This window comes from Euprymna scolopes, chromosome 15, assembly GCF_053919585.1.
Source record: "Euprymna scolopes isolate OS-2025 chromosome 15, ASM5391958v1, whole genome shotgun sequence".
In the NCBI taxonomy this organism is placed as follows: domain Eukaryota; kingdom Metazoa; phylum Mollusca; class Cephalopoda; order Sepiida; family Sepiolidae; genus Euprymna; species Euprymna scolopes.
The window spans coordinates 86,074,374-86,096,239 of NC_136496.1; positions in this window are offsets into that span (position 1 = coordinate 86,074,374).

The following is a 21,866-nucleotide window of genomic DNA, read 5'->3' on the forward strand; positions in this document are numbered from 1 at the left end:
ATTTACGTGGGATGATTGTTGAAGAAGCTATTCAATTCAATTGCACTAGATTCGGGGAGCGTTCCAAAAAGAAATGCCTCCTATTTTTTCTTCTGTCAGAATGTATCAAATGGAATTGCAAATGCCATTGTTATGATGACTGAACTTATGCATTCATGACCTGAATTTTCATCTCTCTGTTGCAGGTATTGAGAATGTAAGTCGCTCAGAAAGCAACTTCCGTCGTACACGGGTGTCAGAAGTGGAGGAGCGTCATTGAATTCCTGGAAAAAGTGCATTGAGAATGATGGTTATTATGTAGAAAAATAAACTTTTAAGCACAAAACTTCAGTCGTATTTATGGTAATATTCCCGCTTTATCTGTAGCTCTTCAACGTTTTGAGGTTAAAATATAGGAGACTTCTGAGAAATAGGTTTTCATAAAACAAGTAAATAACCAGTAGAAACGCATTCTCTCCCACTCTTTCTCTATCCAACCAGTCTCTCTCGCTTTCTCTCTCACACACACACACACACACACACACTCACTCACTCACTCGCTCACTCACTCACTCACTCACTCACTCTCTTATAGATATTGGTAAGCAAACCAGACCGATATCTATAACCCAATTCTTTTTTGACACTCCCCTCTTCCTTCTCTATGAGCCTTTTACTTTTTCACCTTTGTTTAATGATTTCCTAGTAACACCTCTTCTTCTCACTGATACTCTTGAATGCACTATCTTTCTTCTTTCCTTTATTTTTTACTTTATTTCTTTTCTTTTCTGCCTTTTATTTTAATATCTCGAGTATATTTCTCTCCCTCTCTCATTTTACATTTTATAACTTTTTATTATTTTAACTAAATAGAGTTTTTTTTCATGTGTGTCTGTGTGTGTGTCTGTGTGTGTGTGGTGTGTGTGTGTGTGTACTAGCAGGGAGACCCGACGTTGCCTGGAAGTGAATTATGATTAACAAATGTTTCACACTGCCATATTTTTATTGTCATTGAAACCTCTAAATTCGCATTTTTTTTTCAACCAAATGATTGACTTATCTAGTTAAAGACTCATCGCGCTGCACCAAGAGGACGCTTCAAATGCCTCCCCGCAGTGACTTAGTCCACAATACATTGTAATCTCTATTGCATTATGGAGTGCCGACTGTTTATTTTAGAAAACTATTTGGTGCTTGTCTATAATTGGCCGAAAAAAAACTTTTTACAAGAAAAATCTTTATAATGTACGTACTTGTTACTGCATGAAGATGTCATATGCCAAAAATCACGTAAATCGATCAAGTATTTTTTTTTTTAGAAAATCAAATATTATCACACGTTTTAACGAAGAATTGCTTCACGCCATCTTCTTTGAGACCGATACGCTACTAACGACACCTGTCTGAAATTTGGATTAACAAGGGCAGACAATCGACATTTTTTCTTAAATGTCGAAAACATTTTTTCTAATACAAATAAAAAAAAATAAAAATAACGACTTCTTTCCCTTAAAAGAATGTCTAAAACAGTTTTTTTAATAGACTTCATTAAGCGAACATGAAAAACATATGAAAGTATATAAAAGATTATGGTATTTCTTTACCATTTCAACATTTCGGTTGTTTTTTACATTCTTTTTATTAAAAGAAGTAAATTTATTTATTAAATAAGTTAATTTATCATACATATTTGATCAAATGATGGACAAATTCAAACATTAAGGAGTAGATATAGACCATTCAAGGATTTCTATGGTTTCTCAGAGAGTCTCCGGAAACCACGAAGAAGAACTTTTACTCTCTCTCTCTCTCTCTCTCTCTCTCTCTCTCTCTCTCTCTCTCTCTCTCTCTCTCTCTCTTGCTCCTGTCTACTAGACAGGTTGAGTAATAAATAAGTAAAGTCAGATTATTGTAATGTATTGATATAAGAGGTTAAACGTCTATTTCAGTCGTGTAAAACCTCCAGCCAAATTATTTAATTTTAAAACTTGAGAAAGCACTTAAACAGTTCAAACACAAACTTATAAGAATATGCTCAAGTCAAAATGGTTTATTCCAAGTTTCTCTCTAAAATTAAACAAGCTATTTGCTACTTTTAAATGAGTATGAAGCAATATCACTTATAAAATGCATATAGAATAGAAAATTCGTCTTTAACACTAAAACAACTTTACTGTAAAAAATGGTCCCCACAAAACAAGAAAATATGACTGACAGGACTGAAGAAAATTCGAAAGTGGGCATACAAGAATAAAAGAAGCAAGCAATTGACTCGCTGGCTGGTGTAATATCCCTTTTCTTAAGTTTTCCACTCTCGGCCTGGTTTATTATTAAATCCTTATTTGCTACTGCGTTTTCCCCCGTTAAAATGCTTATTTTTCTTTCTTTTTTTTCCTCATACTTCCGTAAAAGACCTGATCGTGGCATCCAAAATAAATATATGTAACGCGGCCGTCACACTCGAACGTCTCTCCCCGTTCAAATCTCTCTTGGCGCCCCACACCGTTCAAACATCTCTCGGACCCCCACGCCGTCTTGCACTATTGAAAAAGGCAGCCAAACAAAAATAAATAAATCCGACTCGGTTTTATTTTTCTGTTTTAGCATTACCATTACTTTACAAATAATGCCTCCTTCTTTTTTTTCTGTTCATTTCGTCTGCCGTCTCGACACCAGTTTAAAAGTCTTTCACTGCTACTGCGGGGCCACGCATCCATCTCACCTCGTCCCATTTTTCTTTCTACCCGACCACGTGGTGTATTTTTCTCTGCACATTTTTCTTTTTCTTGGCGCAAGCTTGAGCCCACTTCACTTGAAGATGCACTGACATTTATTATTTGTGCTCACACAGAGGTCATCATTAAGGATTACTCACTGATAGTAACCGGTACTGTTTTCCGAAGTTTGGGTGACAACAAGTCTCCATAGCTATCGAGTACAGTCGTTTGCCATTGGTTTCTCGAGAGTAGCGGTCATTTGTCTTCACTGGGTTTTAAATAACAATAAACATGGCCAAGGTCCCATTACTGTTTGCACTTTCCCAGTGGAGGTCTAATTAGTGCTTTCCCTTTTCGGTCTTTCCATCCTCCTTGACTTTTCACGGCTATTTTATTGTAATATCAGCCGAGACTGATACCTTTCATATACATTTATTTTATTTTGATTTATTATATCATTTTTTATTAACTTTAAAATTATTTATTATTAATTTTATTTTATTATTATTTTTTTTTCATGTGTATAAGATGAGAGTTCTTGCTTTTTCAGGTGCATTGAGTTGTGTGTTTCTGTTGCAGTTTCATTGTATCTGGTTCCCGTTCATATTTCATATGTGCTGGCTTCCGCATTCTAGTATTTTCTTTTTGAGATTTCAACTGTTTTTATCATTCTCGTTCGCTGTAGAGTCTCTGCTTTTTTTTTTTTGTATTTGATTCAAATTTCTTTTAGTTTTTTTTCCATGTCTTTTAAACTGTACATAGTGCTTCTACAATTACTGGAATTATACTGACGTTTTTCATGTTCCATATTCATTTCAGTTTTCTGTATTTGCATCGTGTTTCTGCTTCTTACCTTTTGATCTGCTTATTAACTTTCCTTCTTGTTAACTATGATTGCATCCGGATTCCTTGCTTGGATGAGTTTATCTATTTGTACATCCATGTCCAAGAGAATTTTGTGGATTTCGTTTTCCAGTACTGTCTCTGTTTTATATCTGCATCATTTTTCTACCTGTTCAAAATCCTATCATTTGCATAGTTTTCAGGGAAATGCTATTATTATTATTATTATTATTATTATTATTATTATTATTATTATTATTATTATTATTATTATTATTATTCACTAAGAGCTTTCACACAATCCATCATCAGAGACTTCTCTCTGCAAACAATCTATCTACCCAGATTTCTCGTACTCACTACATCTTTCAATAACCTTTGCAAATTAAGTTCCGTTATTGCAATAGCCTTCCCAAGGTTCCAGACCTCTTCACACTTATCCAGTGAACGTCTGGTTAGTGATTTCTCTTCTCGGTCTTTGCATCCTCCTTGGTTCTATTATTATTATTATCATTATTATTATTATTAATAGTAGTAGTAGTAGTAGTAGTAGTTGTAGTAGTAGTAGTAGTATAATTATTTAATTCAATTTATTCACTGTCTTAATTCGTGAAAACCTACACTCAGTTGCGTATGTATTGCAAATAAATATTTTGGGGGGGGAGTTAAAGATGCGTATGACCATACCGGCAATCGCCGACCCCAACACGGTTTACCGTGGTTTTCTTCTTTTTCATCATCACTTCTCGTTTTGATCATGTTTGTCTTTCCAATCGCGCGTGCTGGTTTACAAGTATAAAAATTATAACGCAAACTCACAAGAGAAAACAAAAACTCCCACACATTCTGTAGAGATCAGTTGTACTTTGGTTGTGTGTGTGTGTGACACCGAATTTTCGAATATTTACGTCTGCATCTTAGGTAAGTATCAACTAAGGCCAATTGAGACAATGTGGTTGTTCAGGTCATCCGTTTTTCGGTTACATTGATTTTCACCGTGTGGTTGCTGGAACGGCAAAATCTTCAATTTACCAGTTTCTTTTTTCTTCTTAATTATTATGACGATTTTTTTTTGTTTTATTATTATTTTTTTTTTTTTTTTTTTGCTTGGATGAGTTTATTTAAATTTTTGCATTTTCTTTCCTTCTTGTTACATTCGGTCTTCTTGCTTAGATGAGTTTAGCTTTTTGTATCTCCATGTCCCAAAGGATTTTGTGGTTTTCGTTTCTCCTGTACTGTCTCTGGTTTTTGTTTAAACCATTTGTCAGCATGTTCGATGTGTAGTCGTCTACAGACTTCCCAATGTAATGCTTTCCACATGTAGTTGTGTCTTTCCTTATATTTCTGTTGGGCTAGTTTACTGCATTAACTTATAATGTGGTTTATTATTTCGTCGCGTTGCCCATAAAGTCTACATTCACCGTTTTCTTGCGTTTTATCTATTTTAGCTTTAATATGGTTGGTTCTAGTCGCATTGTATTGTGAATTTGTCAATGGGGATTCTGTTTCTCTGTTCATATGTCCTTTTCTTAGCCACATCCAGGTATTTTCGTCGTTATTTTTGTTATTCTGATAAATCTTACATGTAGCTCTTTATCTTCCTGTTTTTCCTTTCTTGTCTTTTTCTTTATTGTTTCATCGTTTCCTGTATTGTTGCTCTTGGCGGTTTCTCTCTTTGCTATGTCATGATCGCCTGTGCGTAACATTGTTGGCTGCCGAGAGCTAATCAAATTATTGTGGTTGTAAAGGCTTAGAACTTGCAGATCAAGTGATAAAGGTAGTGATTGTTTTGACTACAACGAGAAACTGCGAACAAGTGAGAATTGTCGGGTTGTTTATTAAAAAATTAAACTGTGTCGGTAAAGTGTCATTTCGGCTAGTTAAAGGAGCTGACCTTCGAGTGACCTCGATGGCAGTGGAAAATAAAAGAAATCGTTGAGATCTAGTTTACATGCATAGGTGAAAAATTAATGTCGAACAATCGCTCAGATTTGGAAAATTACGTAACCAGTTTTGATTGAATATCGAGTGGAGCTTAAGTCCCCCAGATTTAACCACAAACCTACTATTTTACGAGATGCAAGAGCGAATTTTCAGAGTTCGAAAAAAAATTTTGAGAGTCTTACAAAATCGTACGTCTCCCTGGTTAGGAAGTACTATTAGCATAGATTACAACCGAAAATAAGAAAAAACTGGAAGCTTTTCAAGAGAAAATAGAGCTTCCCATTTACAATTTTACTGTTCGAAGTATAAGAAAGAACTAATGTAATTCCGGAGTCATTACGAAGAGAAGTTATAAAATTATAAATATTTAAAAAAGACGATTTCGTTTAAAGGACACTGACTTACGATATGAAAACTCGAGTAAAGCGAGTCGACGAACAGTGATTATACCAACTTGTCTTAGGAGAAATTACGGTATGCCATCTGAGAAAATCTAAAATAAATGTGAACGAAAGGGGTCCGAGTAGCTTCTAAGAGAGAGAGAGAGAGAGAGAGAGAGAGAGAGAGAGAGAGAGAGAGAAACAAAAATTAGGAGAAACTACATAATATTGACTGTCTTATCTGATACGTAGGAGAAAGGGAGAAGAGAGAGAATAAGTCCACTCTCTAAATACCATACGGGTTATTGCTATGAGTTGTTAACCGTAGTGGCAGGCTGCGTTTTAAAAGTTGAGAAATATTTTTCTTTTTCATCTTTTTCTTAACTATTTTGAGCATAAGCTGCCACTTTGTATAAACTTGTTCATTTATATTGTTTATCGGTACAATATATACATATTGGAATATTAACAGTCTTGATGAGTTTTATTTAACCAGTGGACTACCAAGGCTACAGTTTACCAACCACGTCATAATTGAATCGTGGCAGTTCATCGAAGGTTTGACCTGTGTCCTGAATCAAATTGAGATGAGCGGGCCGACAGGAAAGAATTGAAAGGTCACCACCAGGGATATTGGAACTTAATGAATAGATGGTTTTAACGGCTAAGAGAATTGGCACGACTGAATCGACCGGTTGAAGAAACTTTGGGTAACAAGGACCAAGCCTATCTTTTTAGACTTATTGACTTATGACCAGGTTATGTCATGAAGGTCTACAACTAGTGTCCGAGTCAGGATATAATAGACTGTGCGACTGTTTGTGGAGCAGCCCTTACGGGTGTGATTTCCAGTCAAAATCATGCTGCAGTTTTTTTTCTGTGTTTTGACATGGACTTTCCCTAGTCTTTTTTGTGCCTTCTTTGCAGTCTTCTACGTTTATCATCCCTCCTTCTTCTTTCGCTCCTTTTCACATATAGTCGGTTAATATTGTGTTTGGTGTGTAATGCATTGTGTATTGTCATTAGTCTCAAGTGTACGGGTTCTTCTTTAGTCTATCCTATGAACGGTCCAGAGAAGCTTATTATCGATATTATTATTAGTAGTAGTAGTAGTAGTAGTAGTAGTAGTAGTAACCATTGTTGTTTTTGTTGTTTGTAAGGAATTCTACAGAAATAAGCAGGCTCCTCATTAGTCAGTTTGTCCGCCCACGATTTTGTTTGAACCTATCAGATTGTTTGTTCTTACTAACTGTCGAGGCTATTCTTAGCGCTAAAATAATCTTTTCAGCTCGGCAGTTTTCCCAGAGACAACAGGTCGAAATATGCGTACGAAAACTTACTCGAGGCTTGTAGCCTCAACATCTCTTTGTCTCAATGAGACACATAATGCTCTAATGTGGGGTGAAATGTTATTATTATTTGCAAACAGCAATGCCCTTACGTTGAGCGGAATATGATATTCATCGCATACTGTTGTGTTCTGTGAACTTTCACTTTCACCATTACTCATAATGTCTCTCAGAGACGAAATTAAGGTCTACATTTTGATCTGTCCTTTGTCTGCAATTCGAACGGTTATGTACAGTGAACTCAACGAGGACTGCCAGACTAGGAGCATTCATCTTTGGAAGGCATCACTTAACTCATCGACCTGCTGCAGCTTTTCTTCGACAGCGGAGTATTGTATCCAGTATTATGCGAAGACTTTCCGGGTGCTATCAGCCCTGCCAGGCAGATAGCTAAAGATGACACATCTTTTGCGATTTGGATCTTTTTACTTTAATAAAATTCACATTGAAGTTTAAAGGTTAGCATGTAATTTCTGATTGTTTTCTTTCATTCTGCCAAGAGCAAAACCGAAGTGAGAGAATACCTCACATGTTTTAGCTGTAGAAGAGGAAGAAAAATATGATGAGGAGAAGAAAACAATGGAGAAAACTAAAAAGGGAGATAACAGTGGTTAAGTGGTTAACCGCACACACTGACAACCTGAGTGTGCAAGTTCGTATCCAGTTCGTTTCAGAGAAATTCTTTCACTTATCCATGTTGTAAATCTTAACGTGGACCCTGCCGTAAATGCCCGAGGAGATCAATACGAAACAATCAGTACTAATTTGATTAAGTTACGTACAGTGCATCATTAGAAAAATGTTAATTTTATTTTCAATTCATTAAGTTACAATGATTGCACCTAAAAGACGTACTACTGATATTTCGAGAAAAACAGTTTACGTCTATTATCGATAATGTTCATTTATTGCGTGAATCTAATAAAAACGAACGCTGAAGGTTTTTAGTCATTGTTCGTTTTAAAAGTTCAAGATGGAACATGATTTATATGTGATTACTGGAAGTATATCTATGTAGTAATACATTTCGGTTGAAACTTAATAATCGCAGTAAATTTTCTTTTCTATAATGAAAAGCGTGTTAATGAATGGATAAATGTACGGCGCCATGTTGGTTTAGTGTTCGTAAATCCTATTATAACAATCCACGTTGTTCTCAACCACTAAGAAAATGCGTGGAAATAAAGTTGGTAACCGGGTGAGGACGATTGGTTTATACGGAGGAAATTCGTATTTAATGAAAGAAAATAACACAAGAAAACGGAAATAAAAATATGACGGTTGAAAAATATCTACAATAATTTGGAAGCCTTAGTGATTAATGAGAAAATTGTAGTACATGTTTCTGAGTGGATGAGAGTTACACCCACTTCCTATTTGTACGATTGTTCTATGATAGGCAAGTATGTTGGAATAAATGTAAAAAATTTGAAATAGAATTATAGTCAATGTAAATTCCTGAAAACCTGTTTCAGTTATTTTGAGCAAGGGTGATCGTATGGGAATTATAGGTGGCGCCTCTGTTCCAAGTCCTATGATGACAAGGATAACATCGACTTTATTTTATTATATACATAGATAATTTCATATCATATTATGTTGTGAATGCCCCGGGGAAGTATTGTTGTGAATCATCAAGCTACTTTGAGAAAAGGTGACTAATTAAGATAGACGTTCTAATCTTGAAATCTTTTTTTATATATTTTTTTTTCAATCAGCCTTTCGGTCTCTTACTTTTACAGCCAAAAAATTCTTATCATCTCGATTTGTTCGCAAGCCTCGTTTTGAGTTTTGATCATATATAATGATCATTTTATTTGTTAATTTTTTGTTGTTCTTTCTTTTTAGTTGTTTTACGTGTTCTTATTCTCATGTTTTACGACGATAAATAACAGCGTGTCTTTTATTTTATTTTTTATTATTGTCGTCACATTTCGTTCATTTTTATTAGATTTTTAATATATTGCCATTTATTTTGATTCGCGTGTGTCTGCATTTCTGTCCGAACGCAGACACGGACGCACTTCAGCATCAGATATTGTTTTGCTTAACGTTTTGCATTAGAGATGATTAAACAAAATGGCACAAGCGATTTTATCAATGTTTAAAAAAAAAAACAATACCACACAGCAAATTCGTTTATATTTCATCAGAATTTTATAGTGTGCTTCTTTATACTCTATTGCAGTTTCTCATTATTTATGCAAACGAATTAAAAAGTAATAACTTGTACCTCCTCCAACACTCATTTAAAATGTGCGCGATAGTTCGATCACCAATGTTGAGAAACATAAATATAGTTGTTTCTGATCTATCAATCCTTCTATCGATCCAGTAGATATTTCACTGCTGATGTAATTCCAAGGATGGAATACTGTTGCCACGTTTGGGCAGGAGCTGCTAGAAAGGACTTATCCTTCCTTGATAGAGTTCAAACTAGACTTCGTAGCCTCGTAGAGGATGTCCTTTTTTCTCCGCTGCAACCTCTTTCTCACAGAAGAGATGTTGTGAGCCTGTCTCTGCTTTCATCTGTTATTTTCATGGCAAGTGTTCGTCTGAGCTCCAATCTATGGCTTCACCCTCGCCAAACATTCATGATGAGCCGTTCCAGTTAAGTTAAGAAATTTACCGAATTTCCATTACTACCGATTACTATATTGTCCAATTGATTACTACACACTCTTTAAACATTATCCTCGAGTGGTCTCTGGGCCTTGATAAGTGGTGATGCATATGTAAAAAAGCTGCTCTCTCTATTTTTAAAGTTCTCAGTGTACACATTTCAATATGAATTGTTCCAAAATTTGATAAGACGCAATGTTGCTGTCGTTCTCTTCCCAAAAATAGCTTTCGTTTTATTGCATTAAAGAATACTTCATTATTTTATGGTAAATGAGATTTTAATTTTCGCATAGAATTTTGTCTGTTAAAAAGATGCAAAAACTATAGACCTTTGACTTATATTGGGTGTTGATCGTTATAAAATTAAATAATCGCAACTTTTTTAAATCAATTTATTTATTCTCTTTTCTGTTTTGTTGGTGAACATTTTCTTATTCTCATGCTTAACAACGATAAATAACGTGTGTCCTTTAATTTTTTTTTGTTGACACATTCTTTCCTTTTTATTTGATTTTTATATTGTAATGTACTTTGATTCAAATATGTCTATATTTCTGCCCAAATACAGACACAGACGTACCTCAACACAGCGGATATATTTGCTGCTAGCCGGATGGGTCGAGAATAATCACGTTAAGGTAGTACAAATGCAATATTCCGTGGACGTACTTGACAAGCAAGTATAAAAAGGGAACACTGCACCGATCTGAGCTGGTGCGGAAACTACAGTTCAGAGATTGTTTGCACTTGTGAAAAGATAGAGAGACTAGTGGTTGGTGCACCAGCTTCGATGTGGTCGATGTGGCAACAATACTCCATGTGCGGGCGAATGGTGATTTTCTAATGATATGGAATACATTTTTAAGCACAGTACATGGAGCCTACTTTTTTGCAGAAGACTTGACAGTATTGTGTGGAAAATTACTTAATCAATATACACAAGTGATTTGGCCAATTAAGCCAATCAAGGCGAATCCAGGTTTAACATAATGAATGTGGATTAGATGGATGAGAAACCTAGATTTACCAGACCCTATACCGTTACCTCTCTATAAGAGGAAGCGCAGAGCGTTTTTTATTTTGCCAGTCGAGAGCAAAAACACCCGTTGAAATTGAAAGTCGGCTCTATCCACTCCATCACCCGCGCTACGCCCCCAGTCACTGACCGACAGATGAAGAGAAGGAAGGAAGATAATCCATTGTAAAAAGATGTCCCATTTGAGTCACTCTTTAGGCAGGCTTCTTGTTGAAAAAATATACATTGCATATATTTTTTTTTATTTTAATACTGTAAAAAAACACCTGTTTGTATTGAACATGTATTTAATAATAAACCTTTATAAACGAAACCCCAAAGATTTACGTCTGGAGTCAATTATTTGTTACGTACGGAATTCGTGACTAACTCACAAACGAATGATACTAATTGGAGTATTTTTTCAGGAGACTGCAAGCAGGAGAGAAGGATGTCCAACTCAGTGCATGCACTCAACGTCTCTCAAAACATGTATTCCTGAAACCTTAGATTTTTCACTTGTTTATTTTAATTCTTTTATTTTTTAAAATGTTTGCTCTTTTCCGGCGAGCCAAGGAATACAGTAATGGCACATCGACCCAGTCGTCGTAGAACTGAACAAGACCACGCTATTGAACATTCGTTGGTGTTCCGAAATCAGAACCACCTAGGACTACATTTATGTATCGGTGAACACAACTGTCGTCACCGTGCTATATCGTGGCAGAGTTTTTCTTCATTCTTCGCTGTAATCTATGGATTGATGTAAATAGGTGTAATTATGATTAACTAATTAAATTGTTTCCGCAAGACTTACCGACAAAATTCGTTAATTTCTTCATAAATTACATTTAATAATAATCTCATGATCTAAACTACCATTCCTTCGTTGGTGTACCTATTTACTTACCCCCCCACGAGGACAGAGTTAGACACAAAGTCAGTTTTTAATGTGGGGAAAATCCAGCTCCCCCAAAAGAGGTACTCTGGATAGGAACAAAAATAAAAAAGTATCTCAGCCATGAAGGATTTCTTCTCCGCTGAACTAGGACAGAAAAAGTGAAGTATAGCATCAGAACAAATATGATCTTGGTCAGATATTCTCAAAATTTACAGTGTCAACAAAAGCTTGTCAAAACAGTCTGAATTGAAGGTGTTGAATATACATGACTTTAATATCTTTGATCAGAATTTTTATATTTTTCTTAATCTCTACACAGACAATTATATTTTGATTGGTTCTATAGCATCTAGTTAAGTCTGAAATGGGATAGTATAAACCTATATTTGTGTTACCAGCATTGTAGAATTTCCTGTTTTTTATTAAGCAAATATCCATTGGATTTCACTATATAGGATCATAAGTAATATTATTCTTTTCTGAGTATACACGTATACGCCATCATTACTATCGCATATTCAACTGAAAATAAATACTATTTCTTATTAATATTCTGATATATTTGATATGGAAGTTCTGGTCTGTTGCGGTATCTTAGTTTTGAAACAACATATGCTATTTCTATATCAATCCTTGAAATTTCAAGTAGCATTATATCTTTATACCTTTTATGGTAAGGTTGTGGCAATTTGGTTGAATTATATCTCTAGGATAATGAAACATAATTTTGTAACATAATTATGCTAATATACTTTTTTCACATTGTTATATAAAATGTCAGACCTTGTTAAACTGTGATCTGGTCAAGTTTGCACCGGAAGGTTTGAACAGGTGACCGGTAGGATGTGTCGTCTGTCATGTGTCCCGGTTTGCTGGAGCAAAGTGTGAAGTTAAATTCCAGACGTCAAACAGAGCCGATAGGTTAACGGATCGTCATCCCCTCTGAGAGGGAGGGGACGTATCTCAAAATGGAGACAAGAGAAACCCAATCATCTTCCGTTCTTCTGCGAAATGAAAGAATATTTTTTATATGAAATCAACCATCGTCTTGGATCGTTTGAAGTCTTCATCCAACATGTTCCAGGTCCTTAAAGAACAGATGAAATTCTCAGGAAGGCCAAAAGACAGAGGGCCAACGACGCAGTTGAGAAAATATGTCGTAAATACATGCCCGACACAAGCGCATTCATCAACACTTAGACTGATCAAGTACCATAAAATAAACGATTACAGATATATGTAGATAAAAGAACATGTGGTCCAAATAGTGTAGAACCAACAAACATTCAGTTAGGCCACGTGTACACTCTGTATATACCCGTTCATTAAAAGAACATTCTATAAACACCCACTTACACAACGGAATTGGGTCCTTACAACACCTGTGTGTTTGTTTTGCTTAATATCTACCTTCAAAACCTCAACATTGGAAACGAGAGATACGAGACTTACTAATGTTGAGGATATATTCGAATATTATTCAATCCTAAAAATTCCACATAACAAATCTGGAGACAATATACTTAATTCATTCACTTCAATATATTTCCTTCGAATGTATTTCATACAAGTTTTACAAGAAATTCGAATCGATTCAAAACGCGAAATCAAACCAAACTTAAGTTTGCACACATCAAGGAGAAATTATGGTTATTGTCTTTAACTGAATAATTGGATTAAAAAGTAGCATTTGCTAGTTATTTGTTTAATAAGAGAGCAATAAGTGTGAAGAATAGTGAATTTAAACAAATCAAGTCTAATTATAAATAAATTCAACGTTATGAAGATAATTAAAGGGTTATCCTGACGCTCCGCACTTCTTTATTTACCTTGGAAGTGACGTCACAGAAAAAAAGGAGCTCAAAATGAAAGAAATATAAAACAAATCATTTTTACAATTGTAGCCATCCGTATTATAAGATTTTTGTGACGTCACTTCCAAGGTAAATAAAGAAGTGCGGAGCGTCAGAATAACCAATTAAAGAAAACGATTATGTTTCCTAGTAATTTTGGAAAAGCCAGTTTCGACCGTGGGGGAAAAAGATAGTAAAAACGAGAATTTTAAACAGGAATTCTTAGAGCTTTTAAAGAAGCAGCAAAAGGAAAAACTATGACAGACAGAAAAGTATCATACCGAAATATAATTGAAGCAGAAACGTTAGAGTTATAGAAAAAACAACTGATGCACCATAAAAGTTTTGATATGAACATCCAGACGCAACAACACTAGCAATTATCCGAATTGTCAAATGGGAGGTAAAGTTACGCAGACGAATTTCATTCTCGCAGAACACGAGTTGAAACATCATTTAGACGTTCAACTATTATCTGGAAAACATAGATTGCTTTGCCTCACATTTCAGGCGTATAAAACCATAATTCAAACCGTTAATGAAATTGAAAGCAGTGATAAAAACTAGATTTTACCTCAAAATACTAAGAAGATAAAAATTAATAAAGCGATAAAACCGTCGATGAAATTATTTGGTCCAAAAAACATCTTTCTTCGAAATAAGGTGGAAGTGTTTGAATCTTATAAGAAAAGAATTCCGGAGACTAATCCACATTTTGCAAGAATAGTAAACAAGTATAGTGGTGGATTCAGATTATCAAAATTAAGTACTAATAACTTTAAATGTCTCGTATTTGCGCACTGATTGGTGCCAAACACAACTCGAAAACAAAACGAGCTGTCCTAAAAGAACTTTGATAAAAAAGCCAGATATAACTTTCCAACAAATAGTCGACGTTTGCCAATGCTTTCTTAGCGCATGTTAGGATTCGAAGGATATCGAACAGTCTTTGTTATCTCGCATAAGAAAAATCCGCAACAAGAAAAAATGAATGCATCAGTAAAATTTGATAGTTAATAAAGAAGTAGCCTTCCCTCTAAACTGTGCTTCAGTTGCGAACAGATACATGGTAAAGACTAACCTTATAAAACTAAGAAGTGTTTTAAAAGAGATCTTATGGAGCTAAAATTATGCATTGTAGATAACAACATAAAGCAAGCAAGACTTTTATGGGTTATTTTAGATTAGGATTGATAATTCGAATAATCTGGGTTATCCAGACTACTTTTCTCATCTTTTGTGTAATTTTCTCAACGTTACGATCGATATTATCTCTGATCTTCCCCAGGTGTATATTCTCGAACTCGAAAATTTTTTCATGTAAATGTGGAAAGCTATACAAAGGTGAAATGGTGCCCTTTAAAAGTAAGGTTACCAGAACATCGCAACTCTCTAATAGGTATGGATATTGAACAGTCAATATGGTTGGCCATATGTTGGAAAGATACAGGAAATCATTTACTCTCATGAGGTGAAGTAAAGGTCAAAGATAACTGCGGAGATTAATACGCTTCATATGGTGAAAAGGCCAATATTTGTCGATAAGTAAATCAAACAAGGAAAAGATACTGTGATACGGTAGACAACACGAGAGAAGAATTAATGGATTTGACACTGTCGAGCCAGCAGTTCCACAAGTCAATTTTCAAAGGAGAATGTAAAAAAGAAAAAGTGAATAAAATAACTTTATTTAAGTCAACCCCGAGAAAATAATTATGGAGCATAGATTAAAGGAGATGTTATAGGGTAACAGATCCACCCATTACATGAATAATGGACTTGCCCAAAGGCAACATACTTGGTGGTTATTCGTGGCCTTCATTAGCTTCTGGTCTGTGATCGCGGACAAATGTTCCGATGATTTTTATCTGTCGGGCTGAATCTAGGTAGTAAATCGGTTCTGAAAATGGGGATCGATTTACTAATACTTTATATGTGAAACTGAACCCCCTTCCAAATCTTTAAATATTGACTTTTTTCATTTTTTTTTATAATTTGGTAGCTTAGTGTCCAATAATCCAGAGACATAGCTGAAAAAAAGCTGAAAAGGAAAAAATTGTAAAGGGGTGACGATTGTTCAGGTGCGTCTGCATATTTTTTTAAAATATCTTCTTGATATTTGAAACTTGATTTTTAAAAACTATGTTTTTCATGTCCTAATTTTTTTATGTACGATTATTTTATTTGCATTTTTCATTGATCTGAAATGAAACACGTACATCAAGTCTGTTGCCAAGGTCGCTGGAAAGATGGTGGGATCCTTCTACCGCTCCAGAAGATATCTCACTACTGATGCAATTCTCTATCTATATAAAAGCCAAGTACGTCCAAGGATGGAATACTGTTACCATATCTGGACAGGAGCTGCTAAAAACAGCCTATCCTGCCTTGACAGAGTACAAAATAGACTTCGCGGCTTAGTAGGGGATGCCCTTTTCTCTACCCTGCAACCTCTCTCCCACAGAAGAGACGTTGCGAGCCTATCCTTTTTTTATCGTTATTTCCATATCAGTTGCTCGTCTGAACTCCAATCTCTGGTACCCCCTCGCCAATCTTTCACGAAAAACACCCGTCTAGCTGAATCCACTGTGAAAATTTTCCCCCACTCTATATCTGTGCCTAAATCAAAACGCGGGGCCTAACCCAGACGAGAGCCATCCATCACAATTGATGCCAGATGGGGATCAGAGCGTTGATGATGTAAGGATAGGAGCTTGGTTTTAGATGCATTAAAGGTAACCAGCCACATCTTCCCCCACTGAACCACGCGCTCCAGATCAGAGGAGAGAGAATAAGAGAGAACTTTGTCATTTACAGCATTTGATGTGTTGCCGTAGATGGTCATGTCATCAGCATAGATGATTTAAGTATGTGTTTAGGGAGGTCATTGATGTAGATCCGGAAAAGAGTTGGGCTCAGGATTGACCCCTGAGGGACTCCAGCATTTATATTGCAAGCCTCCGATTTTTGTCCATATACCACTACTCTTATGAGCCTATCGGAGAGAAATGATTTAATGATTGAGAAAACATTTCCAGTTATACCGTAGCTGGAAATCTTGTGAAGTAGACTATTATGGCATACCTTGTCGAAGGCCTTTGATATGTCAAGAGCAATTGCCCTAGAAAGGAAGCCTTTGTCAAGAGATTCACATATCCTGTGGGATATAACCGTCAGCACATCTACGGTAGATCTTGCATATTGTGTGTCACTAAGAAGGTTATTCCTGCTGAGGTGGTTGACTATTTCTCTATTTAATATGGATTCCAGCAACTTACTCATAACACACAGGAGACTGTACTGAGAGGGAGATGACTTATCACCTGAATTCTTAAATACAGGGCAAACTGATGAGGTCTTCCAGGGAGTCGGAAAGCACTTCTCCTTAAGGCAGCGCTTAAATAGTTTCGTAAGTATGGGAGCAAGTTCTGGTTGAAGCTTTTGTAACACTATAATTGGGATGCAATCAGGGCCAGTTGCTTTACTGGAATCTAGGTTCCTGATTAGCTTGGCGACCTCCTGCACGGATATTTGTATGTTACCTAGCTTGTTCTGTGTTATAGGAGGAAATATGGGGAGTTGATGGCCTTCGTCGTTTAGGTTAGAATTAGCTGCAAAGTTCTTTGCAAATAGTTTGGCCTTGTCTGACGCTGACGAGATGACCTCTGCTCCATTGATAATGGTTGGGATAGAACGCACACTTCTGTTCAGGATCCTATTTGTTATTTGCCAAAACTGGTGGGAACCAAGCCGCTGATCAGCTACCTTGGATTTAACAGACTGGGCATATAGCTCTCTTGCATTTTTATTACTCTTTTACAGTGGTTGCTGGCAGTCCTGAAAGCAGCTTTAGTCTCAGTGCATCTATTACGTTGGTAGCTATGGAAAAAGTGATTTCTGTGCGCGATAGCAGCAGCACATTCTGGGGAGAATCATGGCTGGCTGTTAGGTTTTTGTTGGAATATTTTAGGTGGTATGAATTGGTCTATGCCTACAATTAACCATTCGGTCAGATCTGACACTATAGAGGACACTTCCTTTTTAAACATGAAGTGCAGAGGTAAATCAGATATGAATGTACAGAAGCTATCCCAGTCAGCCATAGAGTATCGGTATACAGTACGGTGGAGGGGTACGTCTGAGGGCTTCTTACATTTCGTTTTTAATTTAACTGATACGACGGAGTGGTCGGAGGATCCTAGAGGAGAATGAACGGAACATGAACATAGTTCAAGGGAAGTTAAGAGAAAAAGGTCTAGGAGGCTTGCATATTGACCGGGTGTATCGGGCACACGGGTGGGTTCGCGAACAATCTGAGGTCATAAGCAATGGCAAAATCATGACAAAACCTCCCCTCATCATCTGTCGTATTTGAATGGGTCAGCCATTCCACGTTATGGACGTTGAAGTCAGCACAGATGTGGATGTTAGCCGAGGGATGTGAAGACAGTATGTGGTCTATTTTCTCAGATATGCTCTTAAAGATAGTAACTCCACTGTTGTGAGGCCTATAGAGGGCAAATATAAATGCAGTGGTGTTAGAAAGTGCAACCCTGAAGCACATATAGGGTAAATTAGGATCTTCTCTGGAGATATCCCTGCTACACGGGAAGCCATCCTTAATGTAGGCACATATTCCATGCCCATGGCGATCTTGAGTGTCAGATTTAGCTGTTAAATTAGAGTATCCGTTAATTATGAACTCATCTAAGGAAGTGGTCGGCCCTATTCCAGTTTCACTTTAAAATAATATGTCCGGTTTCGTCTCCTATTATTGGGAAGGTTGGAACGTAGACCCCTGATGTTGGAGAAGGAAACCTGGTAGTAGGGGTCTACGTTGGAAGATGGGGTTCTAGGTTTAATCGAGTTTTTATTCTGGAGATATTTCATGTTGAGGTTTTAGGATTTGTGGAATAGGTCGGCATACTTCATTAGAGCAGTACAGAGAGGGAAAGTAAGAGAGAAAAAGACAGGAATTGTTTTTGTAGCACACGAAAAGGTAAAGCCGTAACAATTACCCACTAGTATGGCATCAAGAGGCCCCACCAGAGACTAATGCATGGTCCAGATCCACTCACCAAATGGCAATACAGCAGTCCCAGTACTTTGCTGATAGGACAGCCTCCTTAGTGGTTAATCCAAGGTTCGGGTCCCTGACTATCAAGCGGATAACGTCAGCCCAGACAAAACGTTTACCTCCAGCACCCTTACTAGTGACATGGCCACAAGGACAGACAGAGACAGAAAAATTTCCGACATCTCAGACTACTGGTTACCAAGTACTACCGACCTTTAAGCAGCTTTTTCTTCACCCTTTGTCAGAAAAATCACTCATTGAATGAGGACTGAATGACAAAATAGGAGAAGCGAGAGTTACTGGAGCTGCCGATAACAATATCTACTCTCCATTTAAAAAAAAAGAGAGAAGGGGAGGAGGAGGGGAATGGGTAGAAGTGACTTATTTATATCTAAGTAGTAAGTCCGGTGCTAAGTTAACAAATCAGGACACTTTTGATGATAATCTCCCCTCCCATATTAATGGGTGGGAGTTTGTCGTTATCTGTCGAGTTTGAATCATTAGAGTTTCACCTTATAATTAATTAAACTCCAATAATTAACTATTATCAATTTGTAAAGTCGGCTTAATATTAATTTGCATTCGAGTTTAGATAATTATTCAAGGTTTTACTTTAGGAGGTTCGTTTTAATTGGTAACTTTTTCTTTGCAGTGTATTATATTTCGAATGTACTTAAACATAAGGCTAACTATATTAGATGGTTTGATTGGCCAGCAAGAAGGCAAGCATTTTCAATACAGGCAAGCTTGCAGTAATAGTATATATTAAGTACACTACTTAAATAAAGTCATAAGTTTATCTATTCTAATAGAGAATAATTTCCGGTCTTTTTTTATCGTTAGTTTCCGGCATTTTGTTTGTTTTTATCGTTTACTTTGTAGCATGGGTGGTGGCGGATAAGACAGGAGAATACAGACAAAATACATAAATAAGACAAGAAAAACAACTGAACACAAAGCCACCAACCGGTTAGTGGAAGAATAAATGCTCATCATATTTTATAACAACCATCTCCTGTGTCCATCATTACATGAAAAAGGTATTGTCTATTTATGTGCAAAAACTATTTGAAATTCATAATCTAAAAAATATATGTGTTAGAAAGTATACGTGTCTATTTATGTTATATAAACAATCCCGTTCATACGAACTGTCAAAGCATAAATGCCAACCTGTCAATCCATCGGCATAAATGCCAACCTATCGTTCTGTCTATCTAGATATGAAAACACCTTCTCAAAATGTATTTATATGCAATCTCTCTCATTTATAAATTCTCACTCTCTCTTTATATACACCTGTTAATGTCTCCATATCTCACAACATGATCACACACATCAACCTCAAAGATCTCTTACTTCCATGAACACTCTTAAGACTCTAATCTCTCCTAAGACTGTCTAAGACTTTCTAATACAAACAAGAACACTAAATAAGAACTCACGTAACATACGCGCACAAGTGGTACCTTCGTCTAATAATAACACCCTTACGTAACAGAATCATTCTTAAGCGGATCTGAATTAAAATAGATTAGCTGCTCACTGTACTCAGAATAACTTTCGTCAATTGACAAGTGCGTCTGGGTTACTGGTCGAAAGTGTTTAACGTGCCGAGGCACCCCATCAACTTTCACAGACTGCAGGCTGATCACTTCAGTAACCCGACCAGTGTTATATTTCGTTGTGCACTTGCCACGTGGATTTTTAACCCAACCGATGTCTCCTTTTTCATATTTCCATCCAGTCACTTCTGGTTTGGACAGCTTCGATACCTTTGATTCGTACATGGTAGCTATGTAGTACGCCCTCTAGTACGGTGGAAGATGAAACGTCATCCTTTTATGGTGACGTTATGCCAGTAGACTGCCTCCAGTATTGAAGTTTTTTCTAGCTGCAATGGTCTTAATGGTTCTATGGCTTCGCTCTACAATACCATTTCCACTCAGTGAGTGCACACATCGAAATCGCAGATGTATGTCCCATTTATTTGCAAATGACTGGAATTCCTTACTGGTGAAAACAGTAGCGTTGTCGGTCAGTATTTCCGTCGATGGGCCTTGATCAGGGAAAATACTCTCTAACTGTCGGATTACAGTGGTCGTATCTATCCGATGCAGTGGTCACCAGATTGCAAATCTAGAGGTGCCGCAGTCGATAATAGTTCAAAGATTCTCACCATTATAGTGGGTTACGTCCATTGCCAGTCTGTCCTAGTTGTTCTTAACACCAATCTTTCCTTTTTTTTTCCAGCGCGTAGGTGCTGGATCTATTGATCGACGTTTCGACTGCTTTCACGACAGATTTAGAAGTCTCTTTGGACACTTGCGGGTCGATCATCCTAGTAAAATATAGAGTTCGTTTTACTCCTAGATGTCCACTTGCATGATGGATATCAGCCACCTATATCCCATCCAGTTGTCTTACTGCTGCGCAACTCCCAAACACCGGCTCTCTTCCTTCCTTGAGTAGATCCATCCACTTGCGTGACACTTTGGTGAGACTATCTGCATGATTCTGATAGGACTTCACGAGTTTTATATCGATGGACAATTCATATTGTTTTGCCAGTGATTTCAAAGTTTCTAACCGTCGCCTGATGAGCATTTTACCAGCTGCTTTCGTGTTCACACGCGCTTTCCCAGGCAAAGTGTCAGAATCCATCGCTGCACGCACACCGAATCGGTAACTAAGTGTAACACTGTTTCCTTCCACTAAGGACCAAATTGACTCCTTTGAATGCTGCGTCAAGTTCAGCTAGATTGATGTGTTGAGCGTCGTTAGTAGGACGTAGCCAACACGCATCCTCAATGACCGTTCCATTCACCTCCAATGCCACTCCTGTGGCTATTCAACTTGCATCCACCCAGACTGTAACCTCTTTGTCGTCCATGCACCAGGCTCCTCCAACGAGATCCGCTTCTCGTACTTTGCTCACAGTTTCTGCCAACATGTGATAAAGAGATGCATTTTTGATTCTGTCATCCCAGCCTTTCGATACTGCAGTTGCTAGGCGCTAGATAAATGCGACTGCCACCCGGAGCCATCTACATACGGGAAAATGACCAACGAGTTTCCCACAAAGAGGAAATACGCGTCGACGGATTAATTCATTGGGGATTCCTGGAATTGAACTTCCTCGTTTCCATTGCAGTGTGCCATCTTTCTCCCAGACTTGCAAACCCA